This window comes from Heterodontus francisci, chromosome 10 (assembly GCF_036365525.1).
Source record: "Heterodontus francisci isolate sHetFra1 chromosome 10, sHetFra1.hap1, whole genome shotgun sequence".
NCBI lineage: Eukaryota > Metazoa > Chordata > Chondrichthyes > Heterodontiformes > Heterodontidae > Heterodontus > Heterodontus francisci.
The window spans coordinates 81666490-81685971 of record NC_090380.1 but is presented as its reverse complement, the minus strand read 5'-3'; positions in this window follow the sequence as shown (position 1 = coordinate 81685971).

Here is a 19482-nt window from a genome sequence, read left to right as displayed (position 1 = left end):
CTCCCTTCAGAATTTAAATCCTTAATTTCTCGGTCTTCAGCCTGAATTTCCTCCTTAACCTGGGTCAGTTTCCTGGGACCTAGGCAATAGGGATTTTGTTTTATGGAAGGGATCTCTCCTACATCCACATGATGTAGGGTTAGGGTTGTGCACCCTGATCTGTCCCTGCAGATCCCTTTAAACACTATGAGCAGCCTTGTTAGGTCTCCTCTGTGTTTAAATAGGACAGTATGGTGTCTAATCTCCTTAACATTTCAGTGTTAGCTAACCGGACGGTACGGGGTTTGATTTGTGAATCCTCCAGGCATCCCTCTAACTTGCCCTCACTGTCCCATTCGCCATCCTCTTTCGTGGCTGCAGACAGACTTGTGCTTATTTTTCCCCTTCCCGGCTGTGATACCGGTTTAACATATTGATATGGCAAAGCCTTTGCTTTTTCCCATGATCTGGGGTGTCAATTATACAATTCACTTGGCTAATTCTTTTTATTACTCTGTACGGGCCACTGAACCAGGCTTTCAATGGTTCTCCCTGTATTGGTAATAGCACTAACTGGCTGGATTTTATGAGTGTGCCGCAAATTGCAGTGGCATGCTCTGATGTCGGCGGTCCACTCGTGCAGATGTACCATCGCTGAGCCCCCTTGATATTTTGCGCAGGGCTCATTTAAATGGAGGGAGCGGAGCAGCTGCCCTGATGACTTAGAAGGGGCAGCTGCTCTGTCCCCAGCAATGGCATCTGGCGCCACCACACAGGTGCCGGCGCCATTTTTAAAGGGCTTCAAGCCCTTCAGGTAGAATCAAATTTTGAAAGGTGCTGGTGCCCAGAAATGACAAATAAAATTTCAGAGATACTTTCAATCCCCTTTCCAAACCCCCACTGAGTTATCAATTAATAAAATAATCCATCACCCTGGAAAACCAATTTTTGAAATTATGAACTTTCACCGCACCCGGACCCCGCCCCCCAACTTCAGCACCTTTGACCCTCAACCCCTTCCCATCATCCCCATACCCAATCGGAGTGGTTTTCCCTGCTCCCTCCCACCGGCCTGAAATTTTCACTTCTTCCCCTTCGTCACCAGTGTCACGCCTCGGAACTCCAAACAGAGTTCCGAAGGCATGGGAGTTCTGGCTGATGGCCGGAATATCAGCGTGGACGGCCATTGCTACCAGGTAGGTAGGTAATTATTCATTAATTGTAACATGATTTGCATGTTAAAATGAAGGCCCTGTCGCCACGACCCCCAACACGGGAGGGCTCAGAAAAATCAGCCCGTGGTCTCCCGGCTGAAATGTTATGGCCTTGGCATGTTTATCCAACTGCATTTTCATAGTTGTCTGGGAGGTTTTTAGGTGCTCCTGAGCCACCACACAGGCTCTCGTGAGCCATTTTCAGAACATTGAGATATAGTCTAACAGGGTAGATTTGTCCCTGGGTCCCATAAACTTCTTCTTAATTAGTTTTAGAGGACCTCTCACCTTGTTTCCATAAACTAATTCAAAGAGACTAAAGCCAGTGGACTCAATAGGTGAGTCCCTGGTAGCAAACAGAAGAAATCCCAGCCCTTTATCCCAGCCATGGGGATACTCATAGCAGTATGCCCTGATCATTGTCTTTAGGGTCTGATGGTACCGCTCCAAAGCCCCTTGTGACAGTGGGTGGTAGGCTGACGACTTTATCTGGGTTATACCCAGATTACCCATGACCTTTTGAAAAATACTGGACATAAAATTTGTGCCCTGATCCAACTGGATCTCAGCCAGCAGCCCATATCAGGTGAAGAATTAGGTTAGCCCCTCCACCACTACCTTGGCAGAGATAGTTCTTAGAGGGATAGCTTCTGGGAATCGGGTAGCCACATCCATAATGGTGAGAAGATACTGGTAGCCCCCTTTTGTTTTTGGCAGGGACCCCACACAATCTCCCAGCACTCTGCTGAATGGTTCCCCAAAAGCCAATATGGGAATTAGGGGTGCAAGTTTTATTGCAAGTTGAGGCTTCCCCATAACATGGCTTGCATAGCAAGTCTTACAGAACTCCACCACATCTTGGTGGAGTTGTGGCCAGTGAAAATGCTGTCTTATGAGGGCTTGGGTTTTTCTGATACTGACATGTCCAGCCATTGGAATCTCGTGGGCTATTCTCATTATTTCCCTGCAGTACCTTGGCGGCAACACAACCGCTGTGCACTCTTGGTCTGCAGGTCTGTGAGGAGATCTCCACTTCCTCATCAGCATCTCATCCTTTAAATCGTAGCACTCTGGGACTCTCTCTGCTTCAGCATCATTTTGGATAGTCTGTGCTAACTTTTTTCACACTAGTTTGTCTTGCTGAACCTCGACCAAGGAAGATCTGCTTAACCCATCCTTTGAGTCCTCTAACTTCCCAAAGAAGGTTTCAGATAACCAGATAACAGGGTCATCTGTCTGCAGTGCCAGTTCAATCTCCTCTGATGTAGCTAGTTTGGCCATGGACTGGGTCACCACACAGTTAGGAAAAATGCCAGGGACCTTTTCCTGTAACTGTTCTGGCTCCCTGATCTCTTTTAGTCTCTCGAAAGCCACTAGGGAAGCTACCAACGTCGCCTCCGAAAGATCATTACCCAGGAGCAGGACGACCCCATCCACAGGTAAACTAGGGACAATCCCCACAGTTACCAGTCTTGAAACAAGGTTGCACTCCAGGTGCACCCAGTATAAAGGTATGGGCATATACTTTCCTCCGATATCGTTTACTAACACTCTAGCATTCAGTGCAGACTCGGGGGAAAGGTCATGCTTATTCCCAGCAGAAGGGATTGAGTGGCCCCTAAGTATGACTATGGGCTTACTCGCCTCACTCAAGGGGTATGGGGTCACTTTTCCTCTTGACACAAAAACCTGGTAACTCGCAGGGATTTTGTTACGTTTCCCTGCACTCTCAGTGGTAGGTTTACTGGGTTTTGCTGCCACAGTTAGAGCCACAGCCTGGTCTGCTCTGCTTTCCATCAGGGCCCCTTTTCCTGCACTGTTCTGGTGTACCCTGACTAAACCTATAGGTTTTTCCCATAACTTCCAGCAGTCAGCTCAAAGGTGACCTGTCTTATTACAATGGAAACACACTGGCTTCTGTATCACTCCTGTTCTCAGCACCTTCCTTTTTGGCCTGAGGAGGGCCCCCTGTTTTTCCAGCACTCCCTTCTCACTCATAACTGCTCCTATCATCCTCCTATCACCCTCCCACCTTCTATCCTTTTCAGGTCTTTGGAGGTGACTAGGGAAGGGTTTCCTTTGGGGCAAGTGCTTGTGAATAAGTGTACAATCATCAGCCAGGATTGCTGCCTGTCTGGCTCTTGGAACCTTTTGTTCTTCCACGTGGTTTCTTATGGAAAAGGGAAGCAAGTTTTTGAACTCCTTGAGGAGGATCACCTCTCAGAGGTTTTTATAGGCGGACTCCATCTTAACTGCCCATATCCATTGGTCAAAAGCGAGTTGCTTAACCCTTTTGAACTCGATGTAAATTTGTTCCGGCTGCTTTTGGAGGGTTCAAAGTTTTTGGCAGTACACCACCAGTACTAGCTCATATGTGCCCAGGATAGCATTTTTTGTCATCTCATAATCTGATGAACTCTCATAAGGCAACAGTAAATAAACCTCATGGGCTTTTCCTGTTATTTTGCTTTGCAATAACAGTATCCAGCCGTCTACTGGCCACTTCAACTATTTTGCAAGCTTTTCAAAAGAGATGAAAAATGTTTCCACATCCCCCTCATTGAACTTTGGTATCAACTCGGAGAACTTTAAGAGCTCAGCATCTGATCCTGACTTAGGGGTAACTCCCTCACTCGTGGTGCCTTCACTAGTTGTACTGGGTCTTCCCCTAATTAGTTCGAGCCACCTTAACTCCCTTCCCTCCTTCTCCTTCTGAACAGCACTTTTTTCCCCTTTCCTGTAATTCTCTTTCTTTTTCCCTTTCCTTGAAAACTCTTTCTATCTCTCTTTCCTTAAATTCTAATTCTAGTCTCCTCTGTTCTAGTTGTATCCTAGTTAATGTTACTTTGTCTGTTTCATATTCTATGCCTGTCTCTGGTTCCTCAGTGTCAATTTTAAAATGGTTGGCCACAAATTTTAGGATTTCAGGCTTCCTAGCTTTTGGACGGATAGTTATCTGTAACTGCCCAGCTACATTCTTCAACTCTTCAACAGATAGGGATTTCTAACCTGGCCCAAGTTACTTCACTCTGTTCTAGGAAGGTACTGGCCTCAAATGTGAACTTTTTGTACTTTAGCACCGAAAACCACAAGAAAATCTGTAGTGACGTTTTTTTAATTATTGCGAGAGAACCGCTGCAGTCCATGCCATGTAGGTACACCTGCGGTGTTGCTTGGGAGGGAGTTACAAAATTTTGCCCCAGCAATAGTGAAAGAACGGTGATATATTTCCTAGTCAAGATGGTGTGTGACTTGGAGGGGAACTTGCAGGTGGTGGTGGTTCCCATGCATCTGCTGCCCTTGTCCTTCTAGGTGGTAGAGGTCATGGGTTTGAAAGCTGCTGTCAAAGGTACCGTGGTGAGTTGCTGCAGTGCATATTAGAGATGGTACTGCTGCTACAGTATGCCAGTTGTGGATGGAGTGAATGTTTAAGATGGTGGATGGGGTCTTGATCAAACGGGCTGCTTTGTTTCTGGATGTCGAGATTCTTGAGTGTTGTTGGAGCTGCACTCATCCAGACAAGTGGAGAGTATTCCATCATACTCCTGACTTGTGCCTTGTAGATGTGGACAGGATTTGGGGAGTCAGGAGGTGAGTTACTCACTGCAGAATTCTCAGACTCTGATCTGCTCTTGTAGCTATAGTATTTATATGTCTGGTCCAGATAGTTTCTGGTTAATGGTAACCCCCAGGATGTTGATGGTGGGGGTTTCAGCAAGGGTAATGCCTTGAACGTCAAGGGGAAATGGTTAGATTCTCTCTTGTTGGAGATGGAAATTTCCTGGTACTTGCATGGCACAAATGTTACTTACCACTTATCAGCCCAAGCCTGGATACTTTCCAGGTCTTGCTGCATTTCTACACGGACTGCTTCAGTATCTGAGGCGTCTCAAATGGTGCTGGACACTGTGCAATCATTAGCGAACATCCCCACTTCCAACCTTATGATGGAGGAAAGGTCATTGATAAAGCAGCTGAAGATGGTTAGGCCTAGGATACTACCCTGAGGAACTCCTGCAGTGATATCCTGGGGCTAAGATGATTGGCTTCCAACAACAACAACCATCTTCCTTTGTGCTAGGGAGGACTCCAACCAGTGGAGAGTTTTCCGCCTGATTCCCATTGACTTCAATTTTGCTAGGCCTTCTCGTGCCACAGTCTGTCAAATGCTGCCTTGATGACAAGGGCAGCCACTCACACCTCATCTCTGGAATTCAGTTCTTCTGCCCATGTTTGGATTAAGGCTGTAATGAGGTCGGGAGCTGAGTGACACTGGAGGAACCCAAACTGAGCGTCAGTGAGCAAGTTATTACTGAGTAAGTACTGCTTGATAGCACTATCAACAACACCTTCCACCATTTTGCTGATGATTGAGCGAAGACTGATGAGGCAGTAATTGACTGGGTTGGATTTGTCCTGCTTTTTGTGGACAGGACATACCTGGGCAATCCTCCACATTGTCGGGTAGATGCCAGTGTTGTAGCTGTACTGGAACAGCTGGCTAGATGGAGCACAAACCTTCAATACTATTTCCGGAATGTTGTCTGGGACTATAGGTTTTGCTCTATCCCGTGCATTCCGTCATTTCTTGATATCACCACCAGTGGCCCTGGGAATCCTCAACATTGACTCTGGACCCCATGAAGGTATCAGGTCAAACATGGGCAAGGAAACCATCTGATTACCATCTACTGCTTGCCCTCAGCTAATGAATCAGTACTCCTCCATGTTGAACACCACTTGAAAGAAGCACTGAGGGTAGCAAGGGCACAGAATGTACTTTGGCTGGGTGAACTTCAATGTTCATCACCAAGATCTTTTCAGTATCTCCATTACTGACCAAACTGGCTGAACTTGCCGAGTCCTGAAGGACATATTTGCCAGATTGGCCCTGTGGCAAGTGGTGAGAGAACCAAGAGGAAAAAGCTTACTTGACCTCATCAATCACCAATCTACCTGTCGCAAATACATCTGTGCATGAGAGTATTGGTAGGAATCGCCACCGCACAGTCCTTGTGGAGACTAAATTCCATCTTCACACTGAGGAGAGCCTCCATTGTGTTGTGTGGCACTACCACTGTGCTAAATGGGAAAGATTCAGAACAGATCTAGCAGTTGAAAACTGGGCATCTATGAGGCACTGTGGACCAGCAGCAGCAGCAGAATTGGATTCAACCACAATCTATAACCTCATGGCTCAGCATATCCCTCACTCTATCATTACCATCAAGCCAGGGTTTCAACCCTGGTTCAATGAGGAGTTTAGGACAGCATGCCAGGAGAGGCACCAGGAATACTTATAAATGAGATGTCAACAGCTGGACTACATGCATGCTAAAGAGCAGAAGCAGCTTGTTATAAACAGAGCCAAGCGATCCCACAACCAACGGTTGTGGGTCTGTCCTGCCATTGGGCCAGGACGTACCCGGAGATGGTGATGGAGGAGTCTGCACATCGGCTGTAAGGTATGATTTGGTGAGTATGACTTTGTCAGGCTGTTGCTTGACTCGTCTGTGGGACCTCCTGTTGTCAGCATGTGATGTAAACCTCCATTTGCAAACAGAGGCAGAAATTCCAATGAAAAATAGAGATAGCAAACAAAGAAAAATACATCCCCATGTACTTTTAGAAAGTACATTTATTATTGAAAATTCTGACTGTTAATATAACCAGGGACCACTAGGGGCATTAGAGAGCAAGTGCTCATGTGAAAGAACTTCAAAGTAAGAAAGAACTTGCAATTGGAGCCATATTGCGCCCTCCAGAGATCCAAAAATGCTTTACAACCAATGGATTGCTTTCTAGTCACTGTTAATGTAGGCAAAAGTGGCAGCCAATTTGTGCACAACATCTCAAAAGTTAACAAATGAAAGGCTGACTAGAACATCAGTTGTCATTAGTGTTGCTGTTTTATTTTACTTGAACTGATTTCCCCCACAATTTTAATCAGTAAATGTTTTGCTTTATCCCAAGTCATTAACCTTGTTTGCATGCAACAAAAATAATTTCATCATCAATATCAAGTATGAGTAAGAGTAAAACAGCAGTCACTGTAGGAACCGTTCCAAAAGACTGGAAGGTAGCAAATGTCACCCCACTATTTAAGAAGGGAGGGGCAGAGAAAACAGGGAACTACAGGCCTGTGAGCCTTACATCAGTAGTAGGGAAAATGTTAGAATCTATTCTAAAGGATGTGATAAATGGACACTTGGATACTAATGATCTGATTGGGCATAGACAACATGGATTTATGAATGGGAAATCATGTTTGACAAACCTGTTGGAGTGTTTTTAAGGATTTTACTGACAGAATTGATAAAGGGGAGTGGATGGACGTAGTATACTTTGATTTTCAGGAGGCTTTTGATAAAGTCCCCCACGGGAAGTTGGTTAGCAAAATGAAAGCACAAGGGATAGTCGGTAATATACTGGCATGGATTAAGGATTGGCTAGCAGGCAGAAAACAGAGAATAGGAATAAACGGGTCATTCTCGCGTTGGCAGGCTGTGACGAGTGGGATACTGCAGTGATCAGTTCTTGGGCCCCAGTTGTTCACAATATATATCAATGCGGATGATACAAAACTAGGTGGGAATGTGTGTTGTGAGGAAGATGCAAAGTGGCTTCAAGGGGATTTGGACAGACTTAGTTAGTGGGCAAGAACATGGAAGATGGAATATACTGTGGAAAAATGTGAGGTTATCCACTTTGGTAGGAGGAGCAGATGTGCAGAGTATTTCTTAAATGGTAAGAGATTAGAAAGTGTAGATGTACAAAGAGACCTGGGCATCCTCATCAATAAGTCACTGAAAGCTAACATGCAGGTACAGCAAGCAATTAGGAAGGCTAATGGTATGTTAGCCTTTATTGCAAGAGGATTTGAGTACAAGAGTAGTGAAGTCTTGCTTCAATTGAATAGAATCTTGGTTAGACCACACCTGGAGTACTGTGTGTGGTTTTGGTCTCCTTACCTTAGGAAGGATATTATTGCCATAGAGGGAGTGCAACAAAGGTTCACCAGACTTGCTCCCGGGATGGCTACAAAGAGAGATTGGGGAAACTGGGCCTGTATTCTCTAGAATTTTGAAGAATGAGAGGTGATCTCATTGAAACCTACAAAATACTTAAAGGGATAGACAAGGTAGATGCAGGTAAGATGATTCCCCTGGTTGGGGTGTCTAGAAACAGGGGACACAATTTCAAAATAAGGGGGAAGCCACTAAGGACAGAGATGAGGAGAAATTTCTTTACTCAGAAGGTTGTGAATCTTTGGAATTCTCTACCCCAGAGGGCTGTGGAAGCTCAGTCATTGAGTATGTTTATAGTAGAGATTGACAGATTTCTAAATACCAATGACATAAACGGATATGGGGAAATGGTGAGAAAAAGGCATTGAAGTGGATGATCAGCCATGATCGGATTGAATGGCAGAGCAGGCTCAATGGGCTGAATGGCCTACTTCTGCTCCTATCTTCCTACGTTCCTATTATATTGATAGATACCATCCTGTAAATGGAACAGTTGCCTACTATTGAATTGTGTGTTTGTGACACATATAAAAGCAAGATAACCAGAAAAGAATTAAATGCACCCTTTTATAACCTATAAATGTTCAGCTGTCCGCTCTCTGCCATCTCAGCTGTCTCTAAAAATATTAGCCATTTGGTTGTGGCAATTCTCAATTCAATCCAATATGAATTTTAATTTAATCAGCAGTAACTTGGCAAATGCATTTTTTTAATTCTCATAATTTCCAATTGATTAGATTTTAGATTAGATTAGAGATACAGCACTGAAACAGGCCCTTCGGCCCACCGAGTCTGTGCCGAACATCAACCACCCATTTATACTAATCCTACACTAATCCCATATTTCTACCAAACATCCCCACCTGTCCCTATATTTCCCTACCACCTACTTATACTAGTAACAATTTATAATGGCCAATTTACCTATCAACCTGCAAGTCTTTTGGCTTGTGGGAGGAAACCGGAGCACCCGGAGAAAACCCACGCAGACACAGGGAGAACTTGCAAACTCCACACAGGCAGTACCAGGACTCGAACCCGGGTCCCTGGAGCTGTGAGGCTGCGGTGCTAACCACTGCGCCACTGTGCCGCCCTAAATTGGGTACCACTCCCTCTAAACCATTTTGACTATGAATGGGGTCACCTAACCTGTAGACTGACTTGGAGGGCTGAATTTAGTTCAGCCATTTGGAGCAGAAATGCTAGCATGGGAGGCTGGAGAATTGCTTCGGACCCGTCTGCCGGGAAATCCGACGTTGTGACATCTGTTCCGGATTTAGTCAGCGGCGGGAAAGCACAAAGGTGGCATTGCCGCCCCGATACGACAGGAATGCAATTTAAATTGCTGGACATGTAAGAGGGAATGATATGCTCGCAGCCATGGCGGACTTGGAGGCAGGGAGAGCATAAAATCAGGTGGGACGGTTGGTGGGGGGGGACCCTGCTATGTTCCTGCCTCCCCCAAAATTAAGTCTGGGATGGGAAGGCCTGTGAATGACCTTCCCACCCCACAGCCAATTAAGGCCCTTAACTGAGCAATTAATACCCAATTAAAGGTCTCATCCCGCTTAATTAACCGTGTGGTGGGTGGCTCTGTCGCCGCCTGCGAAGCATGGTACGATAAACCGTGTGGGCTGTTTCCCAGCTCTGGGGGAGTTCGCTCGTTAAAAGGCACTTAGTACCTGAATGAGGGACATGGCATCCGGAAGCGGGGCCTGCTGACAGCCACACTGATGCACTTGCTGCTGGTCCCCCTACATCCCCCTCTCCCATGACCCCCAACCCACAAGACCTCTCCTGCCCTGACCTACCTATGGCCTGGGTCCAGTGATGCTCCTGGGCCTTGGATGGGTGCTCCACCAGCAGCAGCCACTGCTTCCACAGTTGTACTGCTCAGTGGAAGAACTGCCAGCCTCTAATTGGCCTGCAGCTCCGCAAGGGCGGGACTTCCATCGCCAGGCTCCCGCTCACCTTCTGTGATGGATTTTCGGAGACAAGGGTGATCCATTGACGACATGGCTACTGACGCCTGTGAGGTACCCTCATACTGCAGAAGAGAAGAGGTACAATACTTGCCACGGCTCCACCCGAGTGACCATTAGGCTGCTGAAGATGAGGTTCTGGTGCCTCGAGCGATCTGGTGGAGCGCTGCAGTATGACCCAGTGAGAGTCTCACATATTGTGGTGATCTGCTGTGCTCTGCACAATCTATTACTGCAGAGAAGGGAGGCCTTGCATGGTGAGGACATGATTGAATGACACTCTTCCACTGATGAGGAGCACGTGGAGGGCGATGAGCAGGCAGCACTGGATATTGAAGCCCTTGCACCAGAGGCCAGGCTCATTGAGTGACAGGCCAAGGGGGCAAGAGACAATCTCATACTTACCCACTTCCAGCCACCATGATGGCTTCTCAGAGTGAAATCAATAAAGACTCACCTCAATGCATGCAGTCTGTTGCTTCCTTTGTCTTTGTCTTCCGTGCCTAGCACCCAGCTGAACCATGTGCTACAGCCCATGGGAGACCCTATTCAAATGAGGGCTGTGCATCCACTAAGGGGGAAGGATAACATCAGCAGCTCACAATTAAGGCATGATAGAATAATCACTTTTACACAATGAAGGTTAATTTCAAAAACAAAAGAACGCCCATAAAATCCCAAGTGTCTCTCAGTGGTTTACTTTATATGTTTTCAAGTGCTTCTACGAGGTGTAAACCCTGCACTAGCAGCTGTGCTGGAGGCAGGTTGCTGATCATGCTGCCCCTTGGCCTGTGATAACTTTGGCGGCCATCCTCTGGTGGGCCCCGGCTGCCTGAGGGTTTGCTGCACTGTTACAGGACTCTCCTCAAGCATCACGGCTATTGGAGCTGGGCTCACTGGCAGAGGGACTGAGGAGCCGCTGTCCACATTTACGGTGCCCTGAGGGGAGCCTCCAACTGTGGAGGGCAGCCTCGCCTCATCCCTTTGAAGGCTCACCTGAATCTCCCTGCTCAGCAGAGGATTTGAAGACGCCTCCAGGCTCCTTTTCTTCTCTCACCTTGCCACTGTTGCATCGAGCTCAAGGTCAAGGCAATGCTGTGCAGGTCCGCATGCATTTGTGGAATCTGGTTCTCTATGAGGGTCGCCAACCTCTTGATGGAGGAAGCCATGCACTCGCATGCCTGAGACATTTCAGCACTCATGGCATGGATGGACTCCTCCATCGTCCACTCATGGCTGCGCATGGCCTCTGGCGTCTCCATCTAATATTGCCTTACCTGTCTCCGCAATCCAGCATGCCCTGTGCTGTCGACACCAGACGCTCGTCATGAGCCTGGGGCTCAGCATGGGTCTGGTCCTCCACAGTCCTCCGATTGTCAGTGGCGTCAGCTGTCTCAGCCTCAGCCAGCTGCTCGGGCACATGTGTGCTGCTCTCACCAACTTGTGACCCTGATTCTGCAGCCAAGCAGATTCCCACTGAGGTGAAAGTATCTGCGCTGGTGGAAGGTGCAGGAGAATCATGGCCTTCCTCTGACTGTGCAACCTCCTCAGAGATTGGATGCTGTCCCTCTTCTGATGGAGCTTCCTGCGGATGCCAACCTGCGTGAGGGAACACAAACATGTGTGGGTTAGTCTGTGCAGATCTCATCATGCCAACCATGTGTGATGTGGGTCTCCAGAAATGAGCTGTATGCCAATGGAAGGCAATCCTTACTCTCTTGCACAGAGATTCCAGTCTCTCCATCTGATATGGAGCGGCCGCCCTGGGTCCCCACTAATTCTAGCGCCTCCTCCTCAGCTGTGGAGAGAAGTCGAAGATCTGGGATGCTTCCGCCAGTCTTTGATATCTCCCTCCTGTTAGAGGCCAGCTTGTTCCGCAAATGGAAAGAAGGAGATAGCTATACTTTGCAGAGAAATCAACAGTTCTGCTAGTGTCAGCCCCTCGACCCCTACTGGAGTTTCCTACATAGCTCACGCTCTTGCCCGCTCTCAGGAGAGTTAATGGGGGTGAGCTGTGAAAGAAGGTGGCCTGTGGCCAAGATGCAGCAATACATTTGTCAGGATGTGGTGATGCCTAACTCCTTCAGCTACCGCCTTTGTGGTGTCTCCCTCCCCATGTCCCACTTCCTCTTGAGTCGCCACTTGCAAGCCCTAAAAAGGAGAGAGATATGGAACAATCACATTGACAGAATGAAGGAGGTTGTTGACCCTCTTATGGCACTGGACCCTTGTCCAGGGGGTGATCCCACAGCAGTTGACCTCCTCAGCAATTTCCAACCAGGCTTGCTTGGTCAGGTAGGAGGACCTCTTCTTGCCGTTGCTGGGGAAGGCGCCCTCCCACCTTTCCCTTGCAGCCTGCAGAAGAATCTCCAGGGAGGCATCACTGAACTGTGGGGCCACCAGGTGTCTTGCACCTGGTATGGTCCCTCTTGGCTTCCAGAGAGCTCCTGACCTATGAGGCCTTAGTCAGCAGTACTACAGCAGAGGGCCACCAGGCAGGGTGGGGGTCAGCAGTACAGCAGCAGAAGGACTCCAGGCAGGGAGGGGGTTGGGGGGGTTGGCAGTCAGCAGTAGAGGGACTCCAGGCAGGCGGGGGGACAGCAGTACAGCAGCAGCAAAGACAATATGTGAAGCAGCAGTTTAAGCAGTGCTGGCAGCACTTTAAAGATGGTAGCAGCACCCCCGATGTCTCCGCTGATGACGCAATTGGCGTCTCGCCACCCACCTTCGTTACATTATTAGACGGGCCTTGTGCCTCCATTGTGATAATTGGCAGCCTGCCATATGATCGCGGTGGGCTGCTGCACACGTGGCGAGTGTTGACGGCGCCCACTTCCGGGTCCGCCACCAGGACCCAGATGGATTGACTAAATTCAGCCCGTAATCTCCCATCTCTGCTATTGCTCCTGATTGGTGGCTGGTTGGAAAGTGCCAGAATTGGTTGGATTAGGAGATGATGCCCTGATAGATTCAGTACATTTTTAAATAACACCCAGTGAAGGAATAAAGATGAAAGAATATTACATTAAATAGAGTCTGCAATGCACATTGTAGTAATGAGCCATACTGACCAGATGGCCATGGTTCAATCCTTCGTTTATGCTGACTTAATTGATCTCGACACATAAACTGTCCTGAATGCTAGTTGAGAGATTGAAGAAGAAAGTTAGACAAAGTTCTTGTGCCTGATTGCTGTCCAATAAGTCCTGGAGGAAAGTCTGTATAGGTGGCATTTGGAGGAGGAAATTATCTCATCCAGATGACCCTTGTCCAAGTGACTATAGATCTTGGCAGGCAATTTAACCAGGGAGATTTATTACACCATAATCTGACCCTGTTCTTAATTTATCCATACACTTGAACTTTCCAGCAGGAGGTCCAGTCTGTTTTTTTTCCCCATTCCAAGAAGAAATCGTTTTTTTTATTCGTTCATGGGATGTGGGTGTCGCTGGCTAGGCCAGCATTTATTGCTAATCCCCAATTGCCCTTGAGAAGGTGGTGGTGAGCTGCCTTCTTGAACCACTGCAGTCCTTGGGATGTAGGTACACCAACAGTGCTGTAAGGAAGGGAGTTCCACGATTTTGACCCAGCGACAGTGAGGAACGGCGATATAGTTCCAAGTCAGAATGGTGTGTGGCTTGGAGGGTAACTTGCAGATGGTGGTGTTCCCATGCATCTGCTGCCCTTGTCCTTCTAGGTGGTAGAGGTCAAGGTTTTGGAAGGTGCTGTCGAAGGAGCCTTGGTAAGTTGCTGCAGTGCATCTTGTACTGTTGCCACTGTGCATCTGTGGTGAAGGGAGTCAATGGTGAAGGGGGTAGATGGGTGCCAATCAAGCGGGCTGCTTTGGCCTGGATGGTGTTGACCTTCTTAAGTGTTGTTGGAGCTGCATCCATCACACTCATGACTTGTGCCTCGTAAATGGTGGACAGGCATTGGGGAGACAGGAGATGAGTTACTTGCTGAAGAAATCCCAGCCTGTGACCTGCTCTTGTACCCACAGCATTTATGTGGCTGGTCCAGTTCAGTTTCTGGTCATTGGATGCTAATAGTGGGAGATTAGGTGATCATAATGGCATTGAACATCAAGGGGAGCAGGTTAGATTCTCTCTTCTTTGAGATGGTCATTGCCTGGCACTTGTGTGGTGCGAATGTTCCTTGCCACTTATTAGCACATCTGTCCAGGTCTTGCTGCATCTGGACATGGGATGCTTCAGTATCTGAGGAGTTGCGAATGGTGCTGAACATTGTGCAATCAGCAATGAACATCCCCACTTCTGACCTTATGATGGAGGGCAGATGAAGCAGCTGAAGATGGTTGGGCCTAGGACACTACCCTGAGGAACACTTGCAGTGATGTCCTAGGACTGAGATAATTGACATCCAACAACCACAACTATCTTCCTTTGTGCTAGGTATGACTCCAAACGACAAAGTGTTTTCCCCCTGATTCCCATTGACTCCAGTTTTGCTAGGGATCCTTGATGCCATACTCGGTCAAATGTTGCCTTGATGTCAAGGGCAGTCACTCTCACCTCACCTCTGGAGTTCAGCTCATTTGCCCATGTTTGGACCAAGGCAATAATGAGGTCAGGAGCTATATTGGCTCTGGCGGAATCAAAATTGAGCATCAGTGAGGAGGTTATTGCTGAGCAAGTGCCGCTTGATAGCACTGTCAACGGCCCCTTCCATCACTTTATTGATGATTGAGAGGAGACTGATGGGCGGTAATTGGCAGGGTTAGATTGGTCCTGCTTTTTGTGCATAGGATATACCTGGGCAATTTTCCACATTGCCAGGTAGATGCCATTGTTGTAGCTGCACTGGAACAGCTTGGCTAGGGGGCGGCTAGTTCTGGAGCACAAGTCTTCAGTACTATTGCTGGAATGTTGTTAGAGCTCATAGCTTTTGCAGTATCCAGTGCCTTCAGTCATTTCATGATATCATGTGGAGTGAATTGGGTTGGCTGAAGACTGTCATCTGTGACGCTGGGGACTTCAAGATGGATCATCCACTCGGCATGTCTGGCTGAAGATGGATGCCGTTCCCCTGCTGTCACTCTGACTATTATTATTAACTTATCACTAACTAATGGTCAAAGCTGTTTGGCATCTTCCTGGTCTTGTTTGCGACCAAGTAAATGCAGGAGGTGAATTTACTTATTAAGCCATAAGATGATAGTTTCATTGTTTATTTAATCCTTTGTTGTCATTAATTGAGGCCTTACTATATTGAGGCGAATTCAGAACCACTTTAGGAGTTGCAATATAACGCTGTCCATTTAACTAAAACCCAATTAACTTCTCCACCAGTTTAGATTAAGTCATACCAGGTAATGATTCTGTTTCCCTTGAGATTTTTAGTGGAGTACCTTGTTAGTTCTTTTTTACATTAACTGCAAATAGTTGTTGATCTCTAACAGTAGCTGAGTATCTGAATATTAGCACCATCTTTCACTGTTGCCTTGATAATTATGGCTTCCCAACCAAATGCACATCAAAACAAAAATCCCCTAATAACTCCCATTGTTAAACAGCCCTCAAACGGCCCTTAAACCACTTGCTCTCCAAGCTTATACTTCAAGAATAATCACATAGGTAAGGAAAGCATAAGAATGCTTCTATGGGCTATGGAACCAAGTCATAAGATTTCAAGATAATTAAGGATAAGGCCATTGAAGCTATGTCACTTCATCCATCTAAAAATGTCCTAATTTCTGCATCCAATTAGTTCAAAATGATTAGAAGGAAAGAACTTGCATTTATATAGTGTCATTCACAAGCTCAGGATGTCACATTGCAGGGTTTTTGTCCCCACTACTATATCTGGAAATCCTGTCCATGTATCAATTGTGTCAATTTCCTGATATCACTCGTAAATTTGCATTTCACAAGTTTGAACCTGTCTTTCCTGGTCCTATTTACACAATTTGCTATTTAGTAATTTTCCACATTTACTTTTTCCACTCTGTTAACTATCTTATGTATCCCTGTAATATCACCTCCATGTACCTTCAATCTCCTCTCATAGCTTAGTCCTCTGGCACATTATGGTGCTTCTCTGCACAGCCTCCAATAGTTGAAGGTCTCCCTTGGGTCTCAGTGCCAGAACTCAGTACAATACCAAGGTGTGGTCTGACTAAAACACTGCAGTATGACTGCGTCCTTTCTCTGTTATAACCAGCCAACTTCAGGTGAAGATAAGTAAGGGCAACAAATCTTCATATAGCTCATATTTTAGTTATTTTATTATTCCAAAAAACATAGAAAACATAGAAAATTATCATCACATGATTTTAAATTGTTTTATTCTACAGCTACTATTCTTTGGCACCACGTGAATTCATTCATTAATTTCATTAATACATATAAATAATTAGATGACGCTCTTCTCTAGAAAAGTGCTTCACCTTTACGAAGAACAGCATTTGAAACAAATGTAGCATAATGTGTACCCCACCTCCAGCCGGATGCAGTCACTCACTGTTTAATCAAGGCATGTACCAGAACACACACTTCCTGATGAAGTTGTGATCCCACCTGTTTCTGAGGCTCTGATACAGATCTCAGAAAATGGTCAACACCCATTTATGAGCAAGAAAACATGAAATTTCAGAGATTCAAATAAAGTATAACAGGACCAAAATATTATATGAATTAAAAGTACAAAAAGCCAGTGTCTCCCTGTTGAAAATGTTATTGTTTATTTTTAGTTATTTTTCTCCCTTGCCGAAATTGCTTCCTCGCTTATTTGTTTCATAGATGCTAAGCATCACCTGGTGCCTTACTCCAAATACGTGTTTGAGCCATGAAAGTGAGTAACATTAGGGTACTTGACCAAAGAAGCACCACAACTGAGGCCTAACCTGTCCTCAACCATCTCCACATATGTACACTTCCAGGAGTCACTGTACAATGACCAGGAGCACAAAGTCTTCCTTATTTCCCCAACTATAGCCTCGTGATGTTTAAGACAAATATAGCACACCCACTGTCCTGGCTAACATAAGAAACTCAACAAAGACCAGGGACTGAACCTGGGTTCTTGGTCTGTATGACTGAATGCCAAACACCAGGTTGTGCTTTAAAAGATTGTGCTGTGCTTCTATATAAGAGTTGCTACTTTTTTGCAAATGAGAGCATAAATGTTTGAGTTCCTTTTGCTGTTGTTGAAAATTGAAAAGCTTAACTCATTTGCTAGGTCATGGGTACAAAATGATGTAACTATCCGAAGAAGGCTTCCTAACAGGCAGATGTGTTCTTTAATAACACGAAGTCCAGTATGTACTGTCCTGTTTACAAGTTATTTCCAAATTGAAAGTAATAGCGTCCCATATATACAGCCTCCCTTTGCAAGTTTTCTCCAAATTAAGAACAATGCAATGTCTTAAGTATACAATCCTTGTTTGCACTTGGTCCCACATTCACTTATCAATAGTTGCTATTTTTACAGTAGATTCCTGAAAAAAGTGAGTGATAATTACTGCAAAATTCTGAAAGATCTGCAGCAACAACAACTTATATTTATACAGTGCCTTTAACGTAATAAAACATTCAAGATGCTTCACAGGGGCATTAGAAAACAAAGTATGTCACCAAGCCACAAAAGGAGTTATTAGGTCAGATGACCAAAGCTTGGTCAAAGAGAGAGGTTTTAAGGAGTGTCTTAAAGGAGGAAAGTGAGGTAGAGAGGAAGAGAGGTGTAGGCAGGGTATTCCTGAGCTTGGGGCCTAGGCAACTGAAGGTCTGGTCACCAATAGTGGATCAATTAAAATCAGGAATACACAAGAAGCCAGAATTAGAGGAGCGCCGATATCTCGGAGGGTAGTGGAGCTGGGTGTCATCGACATACATGTGAAAATTAACGCTATGCTTTCAAATGATGTCGCTGAGCGGCAGCACACATAGACGAGAAATAAGAGGGGGCCAAGGATAAATTCTTGAAGGACACCAGAGGTAACAGTGCAGGAAGAGGAAGAGAAGCCATTGCAAGTGATTCTCTTGCTACGATTAGATAAGAATGGAACCAGGTGAAAGCAGTCCTACTCAGCTGGAATGAAAACAGAAAGTGCTAGAAATATACAGCAGGTCTGGCAGCATCTCTGGAGAGAGAAACATACTTTACGTTTCAGGTCTGTGACCTTTCATCAGAACTGGCAAAAGTTAGAAATGTAATAGGCTTAGAGCAAGTGAAAGGCGGGGGTGGGGGGGTGGGGAAGAAGAACAAAAGGGAAGGTCTGTGATAGGACAGAGGGCAGGAGAGATTAAATGACAAAGATGTTATGAATCAAAAGGCAAAGGGAGCAGTAATAGCCATAGTAAATGCATTTGTTCAGAGACAATGTTAATGGCAGAATAATAAACAGCTCTGTCCAAAAGCAAATACATGAACAACAAGTTTAAGACTGGTGCAGGGTAAAAAAAAAAATCAAAATGGCAGTCATGGTCTGAAGTTGTTGAACTCAATGTTGAGCCCATAGGGCTGTAGAGTGCCTAATCGGATGATGAGGTGCTGTTCCTCAACCTTTATCGGAATACTGCAGCAGGCCAAGGACAGAAATATGGGCATGAGTGCAGGGTAATGAATTAAAATGGCAAGCAACCGGAAGCTCAGGGTCATGCTTGCGGACAGAGCGGAGGTGTTCTGTGATGCAGTCACCAATCTGCGTTTGGTCACTACAATGTAGCGGAGACCGCATTGTGAGCAACGAATAAAGTATACTAAATTAAAAGAAGTACAAGTAAATCACTGCTTCACCTGGAAGGAGTGTTTGGGGGCTTGGAAGATTAGGAGAGGAGGTAAAAGGCCAGGTATTACACCTCCTGCGATTGCATGGGAAGGTGGCGTGGGAAGAAGATAAGGTGTCGGGGGTGATGGAGGAGTGGACCAGGGTGTCACAGAGGGAACGATTCCTTTGGAATGCTGATAAGGGAGGGGAGGGGAAGATGTATATGGTGGTGGCATCACACTGGAGGTGCTGGAAATGGCAGAGGATGATCCTTTGGATGTGGAAACTGGTGGGGTGGAAAGTGAGGACAAGGGGAAACTTGTCACGGTTCTGGGAGGGAGGGGAAGATGCTAGGGCAGAAATGTGAGAAAAGGGTCAAACACGGTTGACAGCCCTGTCAACCACAGTGGGGAGGGGGGGGGGGGGGGGAATCCTCGTTTGAGGAAAAAGGAAGACATATCAGAAGCGCTGTTGTAGAAGGTTCCATCATTAGAACAGATGCGAAGGAGACAGAGAAACTGGGAGAATGGAATGGGGTCCTTACAGGAGGCAGA